The sequence below is a fragment of the Aulonocara stuartgranti genome, assembly GCF_965226115.1.
Source record: "Aulonocara stuartgranti genome assembly, chromosome: 19".
Classification (NCBI taxonomy): domain Eukaryota; kingdom Metazoa; phylum Chordata; class Actinopteri; order Cichliformes; family Cichlidae; genus Aulonocara; species Aulonocara stuartgranti.
The window spans coordinates 4953739-4962631 of NC_138955.1; positions in this window are offsets into that span (position 1 = coordinate 4953739).

Sequence of the window (8893 nt, forward strand, 5' to 3'; positions counted from 1 at the left end):
AGCCAATTGGCTTAACGGTAACGTGATTAGATCATTGATCTCTCGGCAAAGCCTTGGGCTTCCAGGTGCGAAATGACTATTTAATGAAATCAGAGAAATCTCGTTACTAGAAAATTACTGATCAAAGTTAAGACCAGGTGACTGGGGTGGCATTGGTATCCATGTATCTGGGCAAAGGTATTTATTCTCTAGATCCCCTCTTGACATTACCAAGAACGTATGGGGCCAGAATGAGAGATTGCGTTCCTAATCCTTTACCAGTCATTATCCATACCTCTGTGCATCTTTAACAGGGATTGCAGCGTTGGGCTGTGATAGTGATCACCACTGCGCAACGCCCCACCCCCGAAAGCACAGGAAAGGGGAAGCCTAATGTCATTACAAGCTGATTAATGAGTATTGCAGCTTGCCACCTCCTTTTAGTTGTGTTATATACTGTATACATGTGTAGAAATTCTTAAAATTCCAGTTATCTCACCTAAATATGCCAGTGGCAAGGGCATATACAGCACCGCACCTAAAATGTATCCTTACCGACACCTAACCTAACTAAATCTAAAATCACATAGTGGTTTTTGATTGTCCTATCCTTTTGCTAACAATAAATAATTATATCACAGAAGACCTCTTTTCCAATTAATGAGAAGAGATGAAATATCACTTAATTTCAAATTTAATTATGAGCCATAACATTTCCTTCATTGGACCACCTGCTATTAGTGTGCAGTTTTCAGCCTCTGATGAATGTACTGTGTATTAAAACTACGAACATTTACAGTTCCCCGGACTGCAGATGAAATTTCCCAAGATAGTGGCATTCTGTGGGAGGCAAAAAAAAAGAAAAGAAAAACGCATAAACATACACAACCAAGTCCTGACATACGCAGATTGGGGTATCATCAGGACTACACAAGATAAAAAGTTAATAAACAGTTGGTAATGAAAATTAATGACACAAATCATACACAGTCCCTGACACACTTTTGCCTGTTTAATTGCAATGGCTGAGAAGCACTCATTTTAATTACCTATTGCAGCATTGATGTCCTTCAGTGTCAAGCTTCAGTGTCAAGTTCTTTCTGTGCATATCACTACTGATGAGCATTTAAAGCTATTATCATAAGCATGACAAAGGTATTGACTTCTATCCTCAGATGAGTTTTGCTTATGCAATGAGAAGTGCCATTAATTGAGGTAATGAAGCTTACATACTGCCTCTCACCATCATTTTTTGTCTCAATCATATAGTGATGATGTTGCATTAAGAGAATGGGCTGGAGTCCTCGCTGAGGGCATAAGTAATGTATGCTTGCCATTTAGCTCCACTTTACATTGCAGTCCACCAGCTTTTTGCAAACTTAGTTAATGAAAAGAATTAAAAAAGTTTAACTTTGGTGGCTCATCTTTTTTTCTTGGCCTTGGCTCATGTACCGGTATGTAAAAGCTTTAGCACAGGCTGACACACATGCACCTTATTCAGCAAGGTTACGAAGTGTCAATCAGAGATCAATAAAACAGACAAATGTGTTTTAAAATTCATTAGCATCCACAAAATCGTTGAAACGGCTTAACTTAATGCAAGTCATTTACACAACGGGTTATATCTAAGCAGCATGTGAAAATGCAAAAATGGCTTCTTCTTGATTTTGCGCTTTTTTGTAAAATTGGTCTGTTACTGGCTTCACTTTAGTGATGAATTTTGAGTAATGCAAATATGATAAATTATCCAACACACAGCATTTCGCTAATTAATTATAATTAATCATGTTCAAGTTTTCAGAGGTGCAGTCAGTGATAATATTGTCTGGTTGATGTATTGCACATATGAAACCCAGCTTGAGGACCAACCAGAAGCTTGCAATGTGTTTGTGTGCGCGCGCTTCATTGAATGTATCCTCCTCATTTGACTCCCCAGATGGAATTTCATTTTAATTGACAGTTACCCGCATCCATTCGTCAAGATGACAAGCCTGGGGAGGGAGGGGTTGTTGAGGTGCACCCTGAATGTACTGCAGTGAGGTATATAGGTGGAAGTGTTTCATTTGTGTGTTTCCGTCTGTCTTTTAATGTGCTTGTATGTCTTTCTCAAGGCTTTTTGACGGGCTCCAGATAGGTCAATCTTGGCATCAAAACGCAGCGTTCGGTGTTTGTTAGAGTGTGTACGTGGGTATGTGCACTTGTTTGTGCGTGCGGGGTGCAGAGTCTGCCGATCCATTGATCTCAAGGTTTTGCTGTGAAGTCTGGCCTTTGTCTGTCAGATCTACCTCTCTTGCCGTCTTTCCTTTCGCTGTCATTCCCTGACACATGGCTCTGACAGATCCTGAATGTTGCACCGGTGGGAAAATAACACATATCTCTGACCTCTTGAACTCTTTCTTCTCTGAAAGCCCTAGAGAAAGAATGGTTTAGCTGCCCATGCCTCTCTAAATGTCTACCAAGGGAGATGGCTATTGAGACGAGAGGGGGTAGAGAGACATTTCAAGACAGGTATAGATCTACAGCTGGTGTCAGGTATGGGTATCGTGCAAAACAGCCAAAGATTTATAGCATGTACGCTTCATGTATTGTGCATGGACTGCAGAGAGCCCAGAAAAATAGACAGTGTTGTCAGCAGTTCTCTGCCTGGCTTTCCCTATGAGCTCTGTTCAGTGTTAAATCACGTACTCCATGCAAAGCTGGTCAATTCTTTTCCGGACCGTTGCTTTCAGTGTTTACTGTATCACGCTTAAGATCCCAAATCAAATTGATGTGCAGAACACCTTTACTATGTGTACAAGCCAAGAGCAAGAGATTGAGTTAAATGGAAATGCTTACTTAACATAAATGCCCTGCGATGATGGGATGTCAAATATCAGGCTCTCGTGAGGCCCGCTCAGTTTTCTGCTCACACAGTATGCGACAAATAGCCGTAAACACTCTACACCAGGCGATCCGAAAGCTGAAAGGGGGTTTGTGGGGAAACTCGGAGGGTGGGGGAGTGGTCACATAATGTTGTCTTTGGATCAGCCCAAAGAAGCAATGTCACTGATCATTCATTGAGTCAGTGTTGTATACATTAGGGAGGAAGGGGAGGGGATTGGTGGAGGCCTCTCCACAGCAACAGAGGACAGCCTATGGAAAATGGCCCAGCTAGCTAGCCAAGACGGTGATGTCATAAGAGTGTAACATGCATTTCCACGCACTGTCTCCTTTACCGCATTTGTGTGTGTGTGTTTCAGGTGGGGATGAAATTAACACACAAACACACACCCCACATGCTGAATCCCCTTCGGGCCATCCTCAGCTGTACTACACAGGGATGCTACGTCTTGAATGATTCTCTCATGTATATTGAATGAACTGCACAACAAGATCATGTTCATGGGTGATTTATCTTACGCAGGTATAATAATGTCAATCTATTGATTAATCAAGCAGTGATTGAGGACCATGCGCTCTACTGATGATTAATATTGATAACCACGTGCCGCCCACTTGACAATGCAGATTTAATCACACCTATCCTCACTTCAAAATATAAACGGTGTGTGTGTTTTACAGTATCTTACTATGTGTAACTGGTGACCTGAGGGATTACACCCCCTCACACGCATACACACCAGAGTACTTGGAGAAGCATATTGTGTCACTGTGGGCAGCCTCTTAAAGAAGTTTGAAAATGTGTGAAGCTTGCTCTTTATTCTCTGCTTCATAATCCTCTTTGGTTGCACAATGGTGCCTCATTCAACAATGGTAAAAGCACTGAAAGAGGACAACTGCAAGCGTGGCCGCAACGTCTGGCCACTGATTTCATGCCCAGGAAGAAAAAAAGCATGTGTGTACATGTACGTGCCTGCATATTATAAAGAGGAGGGTGGACATGCCAGTCTGCAGGAGGTCATTATGCCATTTGCTTCTTCCTTTGTACTTACCAGAAAATATATATACTTGTCAAAGTACTGGTAATGTGTTAATCTAGTGTGAAGCAGGGACTGAATGGCTGCATGCATGATAGGCTTGCGTTTAATAACAATATATCTCTTAAAGCCTCTAGTCCCTGTGTTGTCACAGCTGCCCAACTTGGCATGGGATGGGCAACAAAAAGTAGGCATGAAGGCATGTGAAACTAGATTCTGTGATGGGGGGCGGGGGACAGAGAAAGCGGCTGAACATATTCAGTTTCGTCAGGCTTTAAATGTATCCACTTCTTTTTTTTAGGATTTTAAGAGCCAAAATGTTCAAGAAAACTAATTTACTCATTTTACTTAATAAGGTTTTAATGTGGAATTTTCAAGTATAAAACTGCTTAAGACTATAAATCTGACACCACTCAAATTTAGGATAAGTGCCTGATTAGCAAGAGAAGGATTTTTATTTCTTTACACCTTGCAGCAGCCGTAACACAGTCCTTTTTCTTCTGGCGCTCGGCCGTAGGCAGAGAGTGGTGGCAGAGCTGATTTGCCGTGATGCATTACGCTGACAGATAGCTGACAAACAGCTGAACTCAATGCCATCGTTACCGCGGCCATCTCCACTCCACACTGCCCGACTATTTGATGTTGTGCGGTGATTTGCTGGCTCTACACGGGATGACAACTATGCTTCATCCCTCACTTTCATTGTCACATAAAGGCGCCGTCTATGGTGGTAGATGCTGCTGTTTACTGGTTAGGCTTTGTCATCATTACGATGTCACAGACAAGATAACCAGAAGAGGGGTGGGTTAGTGGGGAAGACAGTCACAGGGTTGAAACTGTGTAACCATACCTATGTCAGGAGTCACCGAGGTCCACAAGAACCAGCTCATCTATCCATTCATCTTCATATGCCTGTGGGACACAGGCATATGCCTGGTAACCCTTTGGGTTACCAGGCACTTGAGGGCCTGGTAACCCAAAGGGGAAATACCCAAGCATCTGTTACATAGCAGATGTATTCACTGAGAACCAGCTATGAGGATCTGTTTCTGTGTGTGTGTGTGTGAACAGTGTGAACCTAACTAGTAAATGAAACTGTTCTGTCGATTTGTGTTTGCTATAAACCTAGGAGTAATTCTGAAAGATATAAAAAGATTAAAGTCGAATAAGCTCTCTAAGCTACAAGGAGTCTTTGATCTAGAAAATGATTTGTATGCTCTGTGATCACACAGCAAACACCATGGGGTGTTTGGGGATTTGCAATTTTCCAAGTGTCTGTGTATATTTGTGTCTGTTTGTGTGCGAGCGTGCATGTTTAAAAGCGTCTACTTTTTTTTTCTATGCTATGCACCTGAAATAGAGACTTCACCTGTGGATGAACCTGAGCTAAGCTCTGTTTTCTTTTCTTTTTTTTCAGGTTGTGTGGGTGAGACAGCATCTTACATATTTCCCTGACGGTGGTAGAGGATGCTTTAGGTCCTGCAGCAGTCTGCTCTGCTACTGGGATAACAAGTAGGGCTCTGATCTCATCGCGCCGCGGCTCACTTTGCCGGGAAGGAGCAGGATGATGTAATGCTGTTTCCGCAGCGGCAGTGCGCACTGATCAGATGCTCTATGGATCAGAAAGGCTGGGGAACCAACCAATGTAATAATAATAACTGAACTATGATTTGGTGAGGCTTCATCATCTTTATAAAAAGAATAATTATGGCAAAAGTCATCACTTCTTTTTTGTATTGTGCAAATACATACACGCACCATACATGTTTACTATAGATCATGTCTTAGCTAATGGCAGCTAATTTGGTCGTTCCAGTTCCACAGGATGTGTTTAAGGACATGTTTAAATACCAGAGAGACTTTATGTAACATCCTCACTTGATAAATCACAAAGAGGCACACTATAGTATGGTTCTGAAAACTCACCTCTTTCAGCGGATACAAAGCCATGTGTAATTAAGAAGGATGTGTTGGACAGCTTTATGGCAAATCATATATTCCATCCAGTTCACCTTCTACTGAAATATAAAAATTACCAAATTAATTGATGCCCACCCCCCACCCCCACCCAGCAACCTACAAAGGAACCCATACATCTACATTACCGTCATCTTTCCCCTTGCCACAGTACAAGACAGTCACCTCCAGAGAATCATATGACTCAAGTCCTGCATAATACTGGGGTGAGAATATTATAGTGTAGATTTTATGCTAGATAATTAAAGGGATCACTGTTTTATGTCCTAAGCAGGGACGGACCTTCTCTGATTCACAACCCAACACACTAAAATGAAAATAGCCATGTTCTTACTATTGGCTTCTTTGGATTAATTGCCCTTTGTGTCTAGTTTATTTTTCTAAGTGCTCAATACATGATACATTGGGTAGAGCGTTCTTCTTCGAGATGTTAAAGGGCTTTTGATGCACTGAAGCAAACCACCTTTCAAACCGTGATGATGAGTGAGACTGCATCACCTGCATCTACCCTCTTACCTCATCTCCGTTTCACATGGTTTTTTGGCGTGGGCTTGCAATATTAGTGAATTTAGTGCCTGAAGCCACAGCCAAGCCCTTGTCCTGAGTGAGCGCCTCGGAGGTGAAGCATGTGTCAGGAGCCCGAGATGAAGCCAGAGAACAGGAGATGAGTCAGATGAACACTTGTCAGGTGATGTCATCTCCAGTGAGCATTGATGACTGGCCCCAGCTGTTTTGGTGCACTGAAGCACAGGCAGCAGCACCTGTCTGAGGCAGTTTTAGCTCACACACAACTGCAGCACAGAATGGGGCTGCTCCTCACTGGGCTTTTGTAACTCTCCAGTGTGGAGCCAGCAGAGTTCAAATGGGGCAATCAGTACATCTCCATCAGAATGTGGTTTCGTATTACCAGCACTGCTGACAACAAGATAAGAAGAATATCATTCATTTTAGCACAAAGTCTCCATTATTACGAGCTGCAACAGCATAACTGCTTTTCAGTTGATTGTATGTGTGTCAAGAACATCTTACAGGTGTGCAGTTGAGACAGAAAAGAAAGCTGACCAATGGTTACACAAGTTACTTGTGCATCAATACAACAGAATACTGACCCTAATAACAGATATCGTTATATCTTTAAATAAAAGCATGTGTTCAAATGCCAAAGGCCCAGAGGAAATGAATAGCAAAAACAATCAGGATCTACTTTCGGCTAAATTACTGTTTTAGTTGCAAATCAGCAAGTTAACATGGGTCACAGCTGGTGTAATCCTATCATTAGATGCCCCAGCTTGTTTATCTGTGTGTAACTGAAGTTCAGTGACACAGGTGTTAAGGACTCTGTAATGTGACCAATATTTCTGATGACATCATTTGTGACACACTCAGTTATGGGTCATCTCCATTATATAAGGTGTAGTCATTAAGTGCAACATCCACCTCATGCGGTCTCTCGGCAAACGTCAGCAAACAAAAAGCACAGCAGGTCAACTTGTTATGCATGTTTATTTTGTAAAAGCTCTACATGCTGTGAAGAAAAGAAAAAAATACAAAATTATAAGCACTGTGTGATGATTGAATCAGCTGAACTGAACTACACCTATTCAGAAACGTCACAGATCCACCCTAACACACACACACAAGTCAGTACAATGCACAAGACAGCAACAGCAAGACAGCAAATCTTCTTGCATAGTAAATCAAGAACAGTTTTGCTATAATAGCTTCACTTTGTAATAGCTATTTCAGTGGAATAACTCTGATTTAATCTAGCTAGCAATCAATATTTTTGACTGTTATGATTGATGGGTATTAAGTAAGACTATTAGGCAAGTAAAAAAAAAGGTTCAAGTCTGGATTCCACTGACATTCCCTTATTCAAAGCACTAATGTAAAAGGGAATAATCTGTCAGCTAATTTACAAACAGGTTTAGAGCTGTGGACATATTTTCTTAATGAATATATGAATTACTTTTGCATTGATTTCTATTGTTTGGGAAAATGGGAAATGTGTTAAGAAATGTCTGCACAGGCGCCTGCAGACCGGGTTCATTGATGTTTCACTTGGAGACTGCGAGAAATATTGCATATGCTGAAACCAGCAAGCCTCTGGTGAATCAAGGTCACAGTAGTGACCCTTTTAGTAGTAGCCTGTCATACATTTAGCAGAGCAGGGGATGATTTCAAACTGTCCTCCATCACATTATGACAGATCTTAATTGACTACCAATACGGCTTTGCTGAGTTGACAGAAAAATCGGATTTTAATCTAATTACTGCAATATGCCCGACTTGCTGCTAGCAACACTCTGGCATATTAAAACATTTGCATTGGAGAGATGGGCCAGAAAGCTTGTGAACAGCTAAATGCTACACGTAATACAGTATCTGAGGTTCACAAATTGATTAGTTAGGACTTTTATGTGACATTATAGACACCATGACCATTTAATGTATAATTTTCAATAGGCGTTTCTTATTTTACAGCTTTCTTGTACTTATTCTCTTCACACATGGTTCAAACTATATCCCTGTGCCTGGAAGATCATTTTAACCACATACAAAGAACTGGCGATTGAGACAAGTTTGAAAGTTTAAAGCCTTGAACTTCAGTTTCCCTCTCTCTATGCTTTCCTCCAGCAGTAGCTCAAACAATGCACTCTCGTTTTTGCTTCTCCTACCACGCCGAGACAATTTTCAGTCAGTCTTCCCAGGTTTATCACTGAACCACATCATTAAGAGGTGCCCCATGGATCCCTGTCTAAACTGCACGTCGCCTCACTACCACTAGCTCCCTGGATAAAAAGCCCAAGGCTGAGCAAGCTGACATTCTCCTGCACAAACGTAATGATGGCACAGAGGATGGTGGTCCAGAATACTCTCGATGGTCTTGGGGGAGAAGACAGTGAAGGAGGAATGATGATAGATTGCATGGAGAGTAGACTGAGTGGATGGATCAGGCCTCTCATACCCAAAGAGCACCATCTGCTGTTAGTTCAGGTGACTCATTCAACTGCGCCAAC